The following is a 15,358-nucleotide window of genomic DNA, read 5'->3' as shown; positions in this document are numbered from 1 at the left end:
GAATCCCGCTACTTCCACCACGCCGTCATGCTGTTGGATCTCCATCAACCTCTCCCTCCTCCTTGCTGGATCAAGGCGTGGGAGACGTCTCCGCTCCGTACGTGTGTTGAACGCGGAGGTGCCGTCCGTTCGGCACTAGGATCATCGGTGATTTGAATCACGACGAGTACGACTCCATCAACCCCGTTCTCTTGAACGCTTCCGCGCGCGATCTACAAGGGTATGTAGATCCGATTCTCCCTCGTTGCTAGATGACTCCATAGATTGATCTTGGTGACACGTAGGAAAATTTTGAATTATTGCTACGTTCCCCAACAGTGGCATCATGAGCTAGGTCTATGCGTAGTTTCTATGCACGAGTAGAACACAAAGTAGTTGTGGGCGTTGATTTTGTTCAATATGCTTACCGTTACTAGTCCAATCTTGATTCAGCGGCATCGTGGGATGAAGCGGCCTGGACCGACCTTACACGTACTCTTACGTGAGACTGGTTCCACCGATTGACATGCACTAGTTGCATAAGGTGGCTAGCGGGTGTCTGTCTCTCCCACTTTAGTCGGATCGGATTCGATGAAAAGGGTCCTTATGAAGGGTAAATAGCAATTGGCATATCACGTTGTGCTTTTTGCATAGGTAAGAAACGTTCTTGCTAGAAACCCATAGCAGCCACGTAAAACATGCAAACAACAATTAGAGGACGTCTAACTTGTTTTTGCAGGGTATGCTATGTGATGTGATATGGCCAAAAGGATGTGATGAATGATATATGTGATGTATGAGATTGATCATGTTCTTGTAATAGATGATCATGGAGCCCCAAGATGGAGATCAAAGGAGCTATATGATATTGGTCATATCATGTCACTATTATTTGATTGCATGTGATGTTTATCATGTTTATACATCTTATTTGCTTAGAACGACGGTAGTAAATAAGATGATCCCTCATTAAAATTTCAAGAAGTGTTCTCCCCTAACTGTGCACCGTTGCTACAGTTCGTCGTTTCGAAGCACCACGTGATGATCGGGTGTGATAGATCCTTACGTTCACATACAACGGGTGTAAGACAGTTTTACACATGCAAAACACTTAGGGTTAACTTGACGAGCCTAGCATGTGCATAGACATGGCCTCGGAACACAGAAGACCGAAAGGTCGAGCATGAGTCGTATGGTAGATACGATCAACATGAAGATGTTCACCGATGATGACTAGTCCGTCTCACGTGATGATCAGACACGGCCTAGTTGACTCGGATCATGTAATCACTTAGATGACTAGAGGGATGTCTATCTGAGTGGGAGTTCATAAGATGAACTTAATTATCCTGAACATAGTCAAAAGGTCTTCGCAAATTATGTCGTGGCTCACGTTTCTGTTCTACTGTTTAGATATGTTCCTAGAGAAAATTTAGTTGAAAGTTGATAGTAGCAATTATGCGGACTAGGTCCGTAAACTGAGGATTGTCCTCATTGCTTCATAGAAGGCTTATGTCCTTAATGCACCGCTCAGTGTGCTGAACCTCGAACGTCGTCTATGGATGTTGCGAACATCTGACATACACATTTTGATAACTACGTGATAGTTCAGTTAAACGGTTTAGAATTGAGGCACCGAAGACGGTTTTGAAATGTCGCAAAACATATGAGATGTTTTGAGGGCTGAAATTGGGATTTCAGGCTCGTGCCCACGTCAAAAGGTATAAGACCTCCGACGATTTTCTTAGCCTGCAAACTAAGGAGAAAAGCTCAATTGTTGAGCTTGTGCTCAGATTGTCTGAGTACAACAATCATTTGAATCGAGTGGGAGTTGATCTTCCAGATGAGATAGTGATGTTTCTCCGAAGTCATTACCACCAAGCTGCTAGAGCTTCGTGATGAACTATAATATATCAGGGACATATATGATGATCCTTGAGATATTCGCGATGTTTGACACCACAAAAGTAGAAATCAAGAAGGAGCATCAATTGTTGATGGTTTGTGAAACAACTAGTTTCAAGGAGGGCAAGGGCAAAAGGACACTTCATGAAACGGCAATTCAGCTGCTGCTCTAGTGAAGAAACCCAAGGTTGAACCCAAACCCGAGACTGAGTGCTTCTGTAATAAGGGGAACAGCCACTGGAGCAGAATTACCCTAGATACTTGGTAGATGAGAAGGCTGGCAAAGTCAATAGTAGTATATTGGATATACATTGTGTTGATGTGTACTTTACTAGTACTCCTAGTAGCACCAGGGTATTAGATACTGGTCCGATTGCTAAGTGTTAGTAACTCGAAATAAAAGCTACGGAATAAACGGAGACTAGCTAAAGGTGAGCTGACGATATGTGTTGGAAGTGTTTCCAATGTTGATATGATCAAGCATCGCACGCTCCCTCTACCATCGAGTTTGGTGTTTGCGTTGAGCATAGACATGATTGGATTATGTCTATCGCAATACGGTTATTCATTTAAGGAGAATAACGGTTACTCTGTTTATTTGAATAATACCTTCAATGGTCTTGCACCTAAAATGAATGGTTTATTGAATCTCGATCGTAGTGATACACATGTTCATGCCAAAAGATAGTAATGATAGTACCACCTACTTGTGGCACTGCCACGTAAGTCATATCGGTATAAAACGCATGAAGAAGCTCCATGTTGATGGATCTTTGGGCTCACTCGTTTTTGAAAGGTTTGAGACATGCGAACCATGTCTATTGGTGTATATGCATGAAGAAACTCCATGCAAATGGACCATTTGGACTCACTTGATTTTGAATCACTTGAGACATGCAAATCATACCACATGGGCAAGATGACTGAAAGCCTCGTTTTCAGTAAAATGGAACTAGAAAGCAACTTGTTGGAAGTAATACATTTTGATGTGTGCAGTCCAATGAGTGCTGAGGCATGTAGTGGATATCGTTATGTTTTACTTCACATATGATTTGAGTAGTTGTTGAGTATATTTACTTGATGAATCACGAGTCTGAATTATTGAAAGGTTCAAGTAATTTCAGTGTGAAGTTGAAAGATCGTCGTGATAAGAGGATAAAAATATCTATGATATGATCATAGAGATGAATATCTGAATTACGAGTTTGGCACAGAATTAAGACATTGTGGAAATTGTTTCACAACTGATACAGCCTGGAACACCATAGTGTGATGGTGTGTCCGAACATCATAACTGCACCCTATTGGATATGATGCATACCATGATGTCTCTTATCGAATTACCACGATAGTTTATGGGTTAGGCATTAGAGACAACCACATTCACTTTAAATAGGGCACCACGTAATTCCGATGAGATGACACCGTATGAACTATGGTTTAGAGAAACCTAAGCTATCATTTCTTAAAAGTTTGGGGCTGCGATGCTTATGTGAAAAAGTTTCAGGTTGATAAGCTCGAACCCAAAGCGGATAAATGCATCTTCATAGGACACCCAAAACAGTTGGGTATACCTCCTGTCTCAGATCCGAAAGCAATAAGGGATTGTTTCTGGAATCGGGTCCTTTCTCGAGGAAAAGTTTCTCTCGAAAGAATTGAGTGGGAGGATGGTGGAGACTTGATAAGGTTATTAAACCGTCTCTTCAACTAGTGTGTGGCAGGGCACAGGAAGTTGTTCCTGTGGCACCTACACCAATTGAAGTGGAAGCTTATGATGGTGATCATGAAACTTTGGATCAAGTCACTACCAAACCTCGTGGGATGACAAGGATGCGTACTACTTCAGAGTGGTACGTAATCCTGTCTTGGAAGTCATGTTTCTAGACAACAATGAACCTACGAGCTATGGAGAAGCGATGGTGGGCCTGGATTCCGATAAATGGCTCGAGGCCATATAATCCGAGAGAGGATCCATATATAAAACAAAGTGTAGACTTTGGAAGAACTACTTGATGGTCGTAAGGCTGTTGAGTACAGATGGGTTTAAAAGGAAGACGGACAATGATGGTAAATGTCACCATTAAGAAAGCTCGACTTGTCATTAAGATGTTTTCCGACAAGTTCAAGGAGTTGACTACGATGAGACTTTCTCACTCGTAGCGATGCTAAGAGTCTGTTGGAATTATATTAGCGATTACTGCATTATTTATGAAATCTTGCAGATAGGATGTCAAAACATTGTTTCCTCGAGGATTTTCTTGAGGAAAGGTTGTATATTATACAACCGGAAGGTTTTTGTCAATCCTGAAAGATGCTAATAAGTATGCAAAGCTCCAGCAATCCTTTTAAGGACTGGAGTAAGCATCTCGGAGTTGGAATGTATGCTTTGATGATGATCAAAGATTTTGGGTTTATACAAAGTTTATGAGAAACTTGTATTTCCAAAGAAGTGAGTGGGAGCACTATAGAATTTCTGATAAGTATATGTTGATATATTGTTGATCAGAAATGACGTAGAATTTCTGGAAAGCATATAGGGTTATTTGGAAAGTGTTTTCAATGGAAAGCCTGGATTAAGCTACTTGAACATTGAGCATCAAGATCTATAAGGATAGATCAAAACGCTTAAAAGTACTTTCAAAATGAGCACATACCTTGACATGATCTTGAAGGTGTTCAAGATGGATCAGTCAAAGAAGGAGTTCTTGCCTGAGTTGTAAGGTATGAAGTTAAGACTTAAAGCTCGACCGCGGTAGAATAGAGAGAAAGGACGAAGGTCGTCCCCTATGCTTAAGACATAGGCTCTACAGTATGCTATGCTGTGTACCGCACCTGACGTGTGCCTTGCCATGAGTCAGTCAAGGGGTACAAGAGTGATCCAAGAATGGATCGCAGGACAGCGGTCAAAGTTATCCTTAGTAACTAGTGGGCTAAGGAATTTTCTCGATTATGGAGGTGGTAAAAGAGTTCGTCGTAAAGGGTTACGTCGATGCAAGCTTAACATCTATCCGGATAGCTCAGAGTAGAGATACCGGATACGTATAATGGAGCAACAATTTAGAATAGCTCCAAGTAGAACAGTTATTTGGAATAGCTCCAAATAGAACGTGGTAGCTGCATCTAGGAGATGACATAGAGATTTGTAAAGCGCACACGGATCTGAAAGGTTCAGACCCATTGACTAAAACCTCTCTCACAAGCAACATGATCAAACCCAGAACTCATTGAGTGCTAATCACATAGTGATGTGAACTAGATTATTGACTCTAGTAAACTCTTTGGATGTTGGTTACATGGCGATGTGACCTGTGAGTGTTAATCACATGGCGATGTGAACTAGATTATTGACTCTAGTGCAAGTGGGAGACTGTTGGAAATATGCCCTAGAGGCAATAATAAATTAGTTATTATTATATTTCCTTGTTCATGATAATCGTTTATTATCCATGCTATAATTGTATTGATAGGAAACTCAGATACATGTGTGGATACATAGACAACACCATGTCCCTAGTAAGCCTCTAGTTGACTAGCTCATTGATCAATAGATGGTTACGGTTTCCTGACCATGGACATTGGATGTCATTGATAACGGGATCATATCATTAGGAGAATGATGTGATGGACAAGACCCAATCCTAAGCCTAGCACAAAGATCGTGTAGTTCGTATGCTAAAGCTTTTCTAATGTCAAGTATCATTTCCTTAGACCATGAGATTGTGCAACTCCCGGATACCGTAGGAATGCTTTGGGTGTACCAAACGTCACAACGTAACTGGGTGGCTATAAAGGTACACTACAGGTATCTCCGAAAGTGTCTGTTGGGTTGGCACGAATCGAGACTGGGATTTGTCACTCCGTGTAAACGGAGAGGTATCTCTGGGCCCACTCGGTAGGACATCATCATAATGTGCACAATGTGATCAAGGAGTTGATCACGGGATGATGTGTTACGGAACGAGTAAAGAGACTTGCCGGTAACGAGATTGAACAAGGTATAGGGATACCGACGATCGAATCTCGGGCAAGTACAATACCGCTAGACAAAGGGAATTGTATACGGGATTGATTAAGTCCTTGACATCGTGGTTCATCCGATGAGATCATCGTGGAACATGTGGGAGCCAACATGGGTATCCAGATCCCGCTGTTGGTTATTGACCGGAGAACGTCTCGGTCATGTCTGCATGCTTCCCGAACCCGTAGGGTCTACACACTTAAGGTTCGGTGACGCTAGGGTTATAGAGATATTAGTATGCGGTAATCCGAAATTTGTTCGGAGTCCCGGATGAGATCCCAGATGTCACGAGGAGTTCCGGAATGGTCCGGAGGTAAAGAATTATATATAGGAAGTGCTATTTCGGCCATCGGGACAAGTTTCGGGGTCACCGGTATTGTACCGGGACCACCGGAAGGGTCCCGGGGGTCCACCGGGTGGGGCCACCTGCCCCGGGGGGCCACATGGGCTGTAGGGGGTGCGCCTTGTCCTACATGGGCCAAGGGCACCAGCCCCAAGAGGCCCATGCACCAAGAGAAGAGAAAAAGGGGAGAGTCCTAAAAGGGGAAGGCACCTCCGAGGTGCCTTGGGGAGGATGGACTCCTCCCCCCTTGGCCGCACCCTTCCTTGGAGGAAGGGGCAAGGGCTGCGCCTCCCCCCTCTCCCTTGGCCCTATATATAGTGGGGAAAAGGAGGAGCAAACCATACCTAAGGCCTGGCGCCTCCCTCTCCCTCCCGTGACACATCTCCCTCCTCCCGCAGCGCTTAGCGAAGCCCTGTTGGAATCCCGCTACTTCCACCACGCCGTCGTGCTGTTGGATCTCCATCAACCTCTCCCTCCTCCTTGCTGGATCAAGGCGTGGGAGACGTCTCCGCTCCGTACGTGTGTTGAACGTGGAGGTGCCGTCCGTTCGGCACTAGGATCATCGGTGATTTGAATCACGACGAGTACGACTCCATCAACCCCGTTCTCTTGAACGCTTCCGCGCGCGATCTACAAGGGTATGTAGATCCAATTCTCCCTCATTGCTAGATGACTCCATAGATTGATCTTGGTGACACGTAGGAAAATTTTGAATTATTGCTACGTTCCCCAACAGATAGTAGTATGTATTGGAGGGCAAGAGTGACAGAAGCTTCAACCTAGCATAGAAATTGATGCATACGGGATTGAAGGGGGACCAATATATCTTAATGTGATAGTTGGGTTTTACTTTAATGAATGTTAGTAGTTGCGGATGCTTGCTAATAGTTCCAATCATAAGTGCATAGAATTCCAAGTTAGGGATGACATGCTACCAGTGGCCTCTCACACATAAAACTTGCTATCAGTCTAGTAAAGTAGTCAATTGCTTAGGGACAATTTCGCAACTCCTACCACCACTTTTCCACACTCGCTATACTAAATTTATTGCTTATTTACCTAAAACAGCCCCTAGTTTTTATTTACGTGCTCTTTATATTCTTGCAAACCTATCCCGTTACACCTACAAAATACTTCTAGTTCCATACTTGTTCTAGGTAAAGCAAACGTTAAGCATGCGTAGAGTTGTATCGGTGGTCGATAGAACTTGAGGGAATATTTGTTCTACCTTTAGCTCCTCATTGGGTTTGACACTCTTACTTCTCGAAAGAGGCTACAATTGATCCCCTATGCTTGTGGGTTATCACACAACATGTCTTGACCATATCACATCACAACATGCCCTGCAAAAACAAGTTAGACGTCCTCTACTTTGTTGTTGCAAGTTTTATGCGACTGCTACAGGCTTCGTAAGAATCGTTCTTACCTACGCATCAAAACCACAACGATGTTTCGTCAAGTTTGCTGCTTTAACCTTCAACAAGGATCGGTCGTAGTCAAATTTGATTCAACTAAAGTTGGAGAAACAGACACCCGCCGGCCACCTTTATGCAAAACAAGTTGCATGTTTGTCGGTGGAACCGGTCTCATGAACGTGGTCATGTAATGTTGGTCTGGGACGCTTCATCCAGCGATACCACCGAATCAAAATAACACATTGATGGTAAGCGGTATGACTATGATCACCCACAACTCTTTGTGTTCTACTCGTGCATATCATCTACGCATAGACCTGGCTTGGTTGCCACTATTGAGGAACATAGCATGCAATTTCAAAAAAAAATCCTACGATCACGCAAGATCTATCTAGGAGATGCATAGCAACGAGAGGGGAGAGTATGTCCACGTACCCTCGTAGACCGAAAGCGGAAGCGTTAGCTTAACGCGGTTGATGTAGTCGAACGTATTCTCGATTCAACCGATCAAGCACCAAACGTACGGCACCTCCGAGTTCTGCAAACGTTCAACTCATGACGTCCCTCGAACACTTAATCCAGCAAAGTGTCGAGGGAGAGTTTTGTCAGCACGATGGCGTGGTGATGGTGATGGTAAAGTGATCCGCGCAGGGCTTCACCTAAGCACTACGACAACCGGAGGAGTAAACGGTGGAGGGGGGCACCGCACACGGCTAAGAACAATTGATGTGTCTTAGAGGTGCCCCCTGCCCCCGTATATAAAGGAGGGAGAGGGGAGGAGGCCGGCCTAGGGGCGCGCCAAGTGGGGGGAATCCCACTTGGACTCCTAGTCCTATTCCCCCCCCCCTTCCTTCTATTGGAGGGGGAAAGGGGGGAAGGAGAGGGAGAGGGAGAAGGAAAGGGGGGCCGCTCCCCCTCCCCTAGTCCAAATAGGACTCCCCATGGGGGCGCCACCACCTTGTGGGCTGCTTTGCCTCCCTCCTATGGCCCATGTGGCCCATTACTTCCCCCAGGGGGTTCCGGTAACCCCTCGGTACTCCGATAAATACCCAAAACACTCCGGAACCATTCCGGTGTCTGAATACTATCATCCAATATATCAGTCTTTACCTCTCGACCATTTCGAGACTCATCGTCATGTCCGAGATTCGATCGTCGGTATCTTCATACCTAGTTCAATCTTGTTACCGGCAAGTCTCTTTACTCGTTCTGTAATGCATCATCCCGTAACTAACTCATTAGTCACATTGCTTGCAAGGCTTATTATGATGTGCATTACTGAGAGGGCCCAGAGATACCTCTTCGATACTCGGAGTGACAAATCCTAATCTCGATCTATGCCAACCCAACAAACACCTTTGGAGATACCTGTAGAGCATCTTTATAATCACCCAGTTACGTTGTGACGTTTGATAGCACACAAGGTATTCCTCCGGTATCCGGGAGTTGCATAATCTCATAGTCAAAGGAATATGTATAAGTCATGAAGAAAGCAATAGCAATAAAACTTAACGATCATTATGTTAAGCTAACAGATGGGTCTTGTCCATCACATCATTCTCCTAATGATGTGATCCCGTTCATCAAATGACAACACATGTCTATGGTTAGGAAACTTAACCATCTTTGATTAACGAGCTAGTCTAGTAGAGCGATACTAGGGACACTTTGTTTTGTCTATGTATTCACACATGTATCAAGTTTCCGGTTAATACAATTCTAGCATGAATAATAAACATTTATCATGATATAAGGAAATATAAATAACAACTTTATTATTGCCTCTAGGGCATATTTCCTTCACTATAATGACATATGAAAAAACTGCATGGTTCTACAGTACATGGTGGTAGTTTGGGTTTGGTCAAAGTTGTTAGAACGCGGCTGAATCGGCGCCATTACCTCGGGATGGGAAAACTTTGTCGTTGGGGTAGCTCTATAATGGAGGGGTCTTCGGATCCGAGAGAAGGAAAATACCTCTTGGAAACCTCAATTGGGGCTCCTCAGATGATTGAGGTATGATATTCCACGGACAAAACTTTGATCACTTTAGGAGTGGACGCGGGAAGAAGTTGTTGAACCAGTTTGCAAGACCGAAGACCAAAGATTAAGGAAACTCATCTGAGGGTAGTCCTCGGCTTGAAGGCTAGTTCGGGGGCTACTGTTGGTGTCTTGTATAAGGGGGTGCTAACCACGTCAACTCCCAGAGGACGTGGGTCAGGCCGAGGACTCCCAAAATAACCAACCGGTGGGCCACATTTGTCAGGCCCCCAAAGGAATCAAGATGGAATCTTTTGAAGACTTATCGCATACTCCAAGGCACGAACGTAATCTTCGGTATGTTTATCCTTAGATGTAACTGACCTATGTGTAACCCTAGATTTCCCCTGGTGTTTATATAAGCCAAGGGGTGTAGACCGTAGAGGCCAACTCATTCATACACGATCTCGTGGTAGATCAACATGTACTTTGTACCCCATTCATCAATACAATCAAAGTAGGAAGTAGGATTTTACCTCTTACAGAGGGCCCGAACCTAGGTGAACATCGGTGTCCCCTTGTGTCCTGTTACCATCTAGCCAAGGCTACTAGATCGAGACCCCTACCCAAGATCTGCCAGATTTGACTCTATTACATATGCCTACGGAAGATTGCTCGCACTTGGATGTGAGCCTCATGAAATTGTTAATGGAGAATGGTTGGTGATGACGAAGACGACAAATCCCTCTCTCCAGAGCTAGGAATGGACTCCAGATTAGGGCTCCCAACGAAGAACAGGAGGTTGTGGCTATCGTAAAACGCGACAAAACTTCTTTGTAATCTTTTCGGAGGAGATGTGAATTTATAGTGTTGGAATAAGGTCGAGGCAGTGGCTAGGGACCCCACATGAACACATGGTGTGGCCTGGGGGTGGCCGCGCCCCTGCCCGTGTGGCTCCCTGGTGGCTCCTCTCCGGTACTTCTTTGCTCCAATATTTTTATATATTCTAAAAATCTCTAAAAATCCCATCCAATACCGAGCACTTTTATTTCTTCACAAAAACAACACCGTGGTAGTTCTGCTGAAAACAATGCCATTCTAGATTAGTTTCATTTCAATCATGCAAATTAGAGGCCAAAACAAATAGCAAAAGTTTTTGGAGAAGTAGATACATTGGAGACATATAAGTGCGCCATCGAACTGCTTCGACTACTCAAAGGGAACTGCATGGGCCACCACTGATGGACTCAAATCCAGCAGATCTCGGGTAGGGGCCCAAGTTGGTAGCCTTGGTACGTTGGTAACAGTGACATGAGATTTACCCAGGTTCATGCTTTCTCAAAGAGATAATACCCTACGTCCTGCTTTGATTGTATTGAGTTGGAGGGGGTACAAGTTACAGGTTGATGTACCATGAGATTGTGTGTGTATGAGAGTCCACCTATACGGTTCTCACCCCCCTCGGCTTATATAAATACTAGGGCTGCCTAGGGTTACACATAGGTCGGTTGCATCTAAGGATTAATGTGTCAAAGACCGCCCTAAGTCTTAGACTATGCGCCAAATCTTCGAAACATTCCACCTTGGCACTCTCAGGCCCGACAAGCGTGGCCCACTGGTTGATAATCCTAGGGGTCCTTGGCCTGGCCCACATGTCCGTGAGCCGACGTGTCTACCACCCCTAGTCCAGGACACCATCAGGGAGAACAACGAACACAACTGCCTAGGGTTGAATCACTTGTTCTGGGCCCGACGTCAAAAGGAGAAGAAGAACCTCTTGTTTGTTATTTGCATGTGTACTAGATTTTATTTCTCTTTTACCACCAACGCAGCTAATGGTGTTTACGAGAAAGTGGGCTCCCCGTTACTAAATATCTTATTTGGATAGGACCACGGTGCACAACCTTACTATTTCCGCACACGTGGTCAGTATGAGTCTTTGTAGCAAATGGTGCTTATTGTTAGTTCTGTTACTTGAAACTTACTAAGGGTTGTCTAATACATTATAATTTGATAAATATTAGGTTTACAATATTTCTTGCAACACAATATCTATGAATATTCACTATACTGTTTGATATTGCTTTTCACCAATATAAAATTATATCTATGTACCACATGGAATAACATTCACTAGACTTACAACCGGAAAAAACACTGTCCAAAACAAAGCACATAAAAATGGCGGGAAAGTGATATGCCAGCCATGTCAATAGATGTGAGTTGTGCCACGTTCCCTTTTCCTAGCACACACAAGTTCTTTTACATCAACGCTTCAAATAGAACTTCAATGGTGGCAATCTCCAAGACAACTTTGGTGACAAAATCACCATAGTTTGTGTTGAAATATATTGCCCACATCTCTTCATCAGTTTAGGCTTTTGAAGTAACTAGCTGGAGCATGAATTCAATATGGTATCCAAGCCAAGAGGTTTTGAGTTCAAGACCATGCCAACGCAGTGTTAATAAAAGATTTTGTAGCCATGCAATGTTAGAGAATTGGGGCTTGAGCAGATACGAATCCGATTAGAGAAGGTCAGGGGTGTCCATGCAATGTTGGAGAAGTTGTGGGAGCTGGAGGAGGACAATAGTATCCTAATTATAACCTTCTAGTGGCACTGGTGGAATAACAGAAACAAGGTTAGAGAAAGAGAGCCGCAAACAAAGATGCCAGAGATTGTCAGAAGATCTAGGTGTGATGCTCTCGAGTATGGACAGACGTGTGTGCCAACCAAGAGGCTAAGCCTGGCCAAATGGCAGCCACCAGAAAACGATGAGATTAAAATCAATATGGATGGAGCATTCAGACCGGGGAGTTCGTCTGGAGGTTGGGGTGTTGTTACCCGGGATGCCAATGGGCAGATCATCACTGCACGGGCGGGCCACCAGGATCACATAGAGACTGCATTTGGGGCGGAGGTATGTGCATTGTCAGAGGCCGTAGCGACTGCAGCAGATGTTGGAGCCATTAGAGTGACATTCGAAACAGACTCCCAGCTTTTGGCAGACGCTCTGAACATCTGGATGGTAGATTCCTCACCATATGCAGCCATAATTGAGGACACAAAGTTCTAACTCAAAATGTGGTTCTCCAAATTCAGCGTAAGTGCTTGTCGAAGAAGTGCGAATTCAGTAGCACATGAGTTAGCTCAAATAGGCTATACGTGTTCGCCTAATGACTGTATGGAGTGGAACTCAAATGTACCGCCCAATGTGGCTGCTTGTGCGACGGCTGATATGCCTGAGCATCGTTAAACTATAAAGCTTTGCTTTGCCTTAAAAAAAAGATTTTGTAGCCTACATCCAGCCTACGTCTAAGGACTAAATAAGACTAGACGTGAGGGGGTTGTTGAATATATTGCCCACATCTCTCAATCAGTTCGGACTTTTGGAGTAACTGAGTGGAGCATGAATTTAATAGTTTGGAGCTCGGGTTTCTTCCCCAAAAACTTAGTGCCGGGTTTTTTGGGCGGCTTGAAAAACAAGTTGCCTCTTCCCAGCATAAAAGTAAGCCGCCCTCTAAACTTGGTGAGACTTTTAAATTAGTTATCTTATAACTAGTTTAGAAGACCAAATGATAAGAGAGGTGGCTTAGGGGAAAAGCTGGGAGGGGTGACTTATTTTTGAAGTTGCCAAAAGAACTAGCCCTTACAATAATTATTTTTCTTCAATTTTTGCAACACATTTATGTAATAAGATGCACGACTGGTTAGAGTTGTAATATGTTTTTGTTTTTGTTTTTGTCAGAAAAAAAAACGTATAGGTGCCCCAGCAGCTTAACCTTGTACCGACTAGGGACCTTCCAACAATTGATGTCTTAAACACTGGGTCTAAACCCATCTAGCAAGCTACGATTTGAAGATTCACGCCTCTGTCACGACAAGCTCCGATTTGAAAACTAACCAGGCGATGCCGAAACCAGGGACGTCTCTACATAGCCATGCACGCGTGCGATGTTTACCAAACCAGCAACTCATACTGCATGTCGATGTGACGATGTTTTCGATGGTGGCAGGAGGCCCTCGTAGGTCGTATTGCTCCATGTGGAGTAGAGGCCACACTGATGGTCTGGTACTGCTAACCCCACGCGCACGGAGATCTATCTGTTCTTTAACCATTTGTGTCATCTCCGTCACTCCATGCATCTCGCGCCCTGGAGATCGATATGTACTTTAACCATAAGCTTACAGGACAGAACGCCAATGGTTTTTCCCGATATGTGCGTGCAAGTTGGACGCGGGCAGCTAACTAGCTAGCTACGCATATAGAGTACGTACGCAAGCTAGATGCTTGTGCATACTAGGAGCAAGTGACCATATTGTAAGTTACAAACGAGAGCATCGATCAAGAATTTGTTGGTTTATGGGGAGAGTCTTTGTCCTCGCACGTCAGCCTATCAGGCCACGGATTCTCTTTGCAAGATGCATCTAGGGCAGCATCCAGAGATACCCATCTAATTAACCATATTAGCAAGCTCAAACCCGTCCAAAAATGCCCACTGTTCATCAGATTATAAATACTCATGCTCCGCTAGATGCCTGGCCCATGCCTACGTGACCAAATGTTCCAACAATACAGGCATTATCAAGTACGCTCCTGCGTCAATGGTTTACGGAAAGAACCATTTACACATGTTGGAAGGTATTGCCGTTTTCGGACTTAATGTCTACGTCGTATGTAAATAAAATATAGTTGAGTATGCAGCGTAAGATGCTGAGTTTGAGAGACAAGAGAGATGGACTTATTGCTTCTTGGCTAGCTATGCCTCTGTTGATACTCTCTCCCATGTCAATGGTGCTGTCTTTAGCCTGTACGATGAAGACGACGCACATGTACAGGACATGGATGCATGCATGCATGTGTGCCATACACCACAAGGGAACGCCTCTTTTGGCGCGTCTGCCGTCGCCTTATGCTGATGCATGTTGCAGTTGTATAACATATACTGTATTTGCTGTATGTATGTACTAGGTATGACTAAAAATTGAAGGTATTAGGTAGAGCCCGCCTTACGATTGGGTGCAGGCGACACAAGTCTTTGTGTATACTGTACCTTCACTACTTCTATTGCTGCCATGTGCCCATGTCCACGTGGGGCCATGAACAGATGCACCCCAACAGCCAGTGAGTATGTGTATGTCCTTTAGCCATACATAGCTGGATCGCAAGTATTTGTTCATATGTACTCCTTTGGTTCACAAACATAAAATGTTCTAACTTTCTTCTAAATCGAATTATATAGACATGTTTTACTGTTTTGTTCGCTCATTTTAATCTGTACATAGAGGGAGTAGTTTTTTCTTGGGTGTGGCTAGGTCTCAGTCGACTGAGACTTAACGAAGTCTCAATCAAGTAATATAGGTTAAGAAGAAAAAGGAAAAACTGAAAAGAAAATTTGTGTACAAATCTCCATGCAAGATCAAAGGAATATATTATCGACTGAGACATAACGTAGTCTCAATCGACTGAGACTTAGCAAAACTGCTTTTTCTTTTCTCTGCTAGCAGAATTTGATAGTATTCCCAACGTACCTTCAATTTGTTGCTAGCCGGGAAAGAGAAAAAAAAAACGTTACCACGTGTGTTGTCCGAAGAAATTCGGCCATGCATGCATGTAACTGTTTTATGGTAAAGTCCCGATGCTATGTGTCAACCGAGGAGCATTAGTTGACCGTCAGATGTGACGTTTCTTTAAACAATGTTACAGCCGGCAAACCAC

Source organism: Triticum urartu, chromosome 6A (genome assembly GCF_056163025.1).
Source record: "Triticum urartu cultivar PI428250 chromosome 6A, HENAU_Tu73, whole genome shotgun sequence".
Taxonomy (NCBI): domain Eukaryota; kingdom Viridiplantae; phylum Streptophyta; class Magnoliopsida; order Poales; family Poaceae; genus Triticum; species Triticum urartu.
This window is presented reverse-complemented; position numbering follows the sequence as displayed.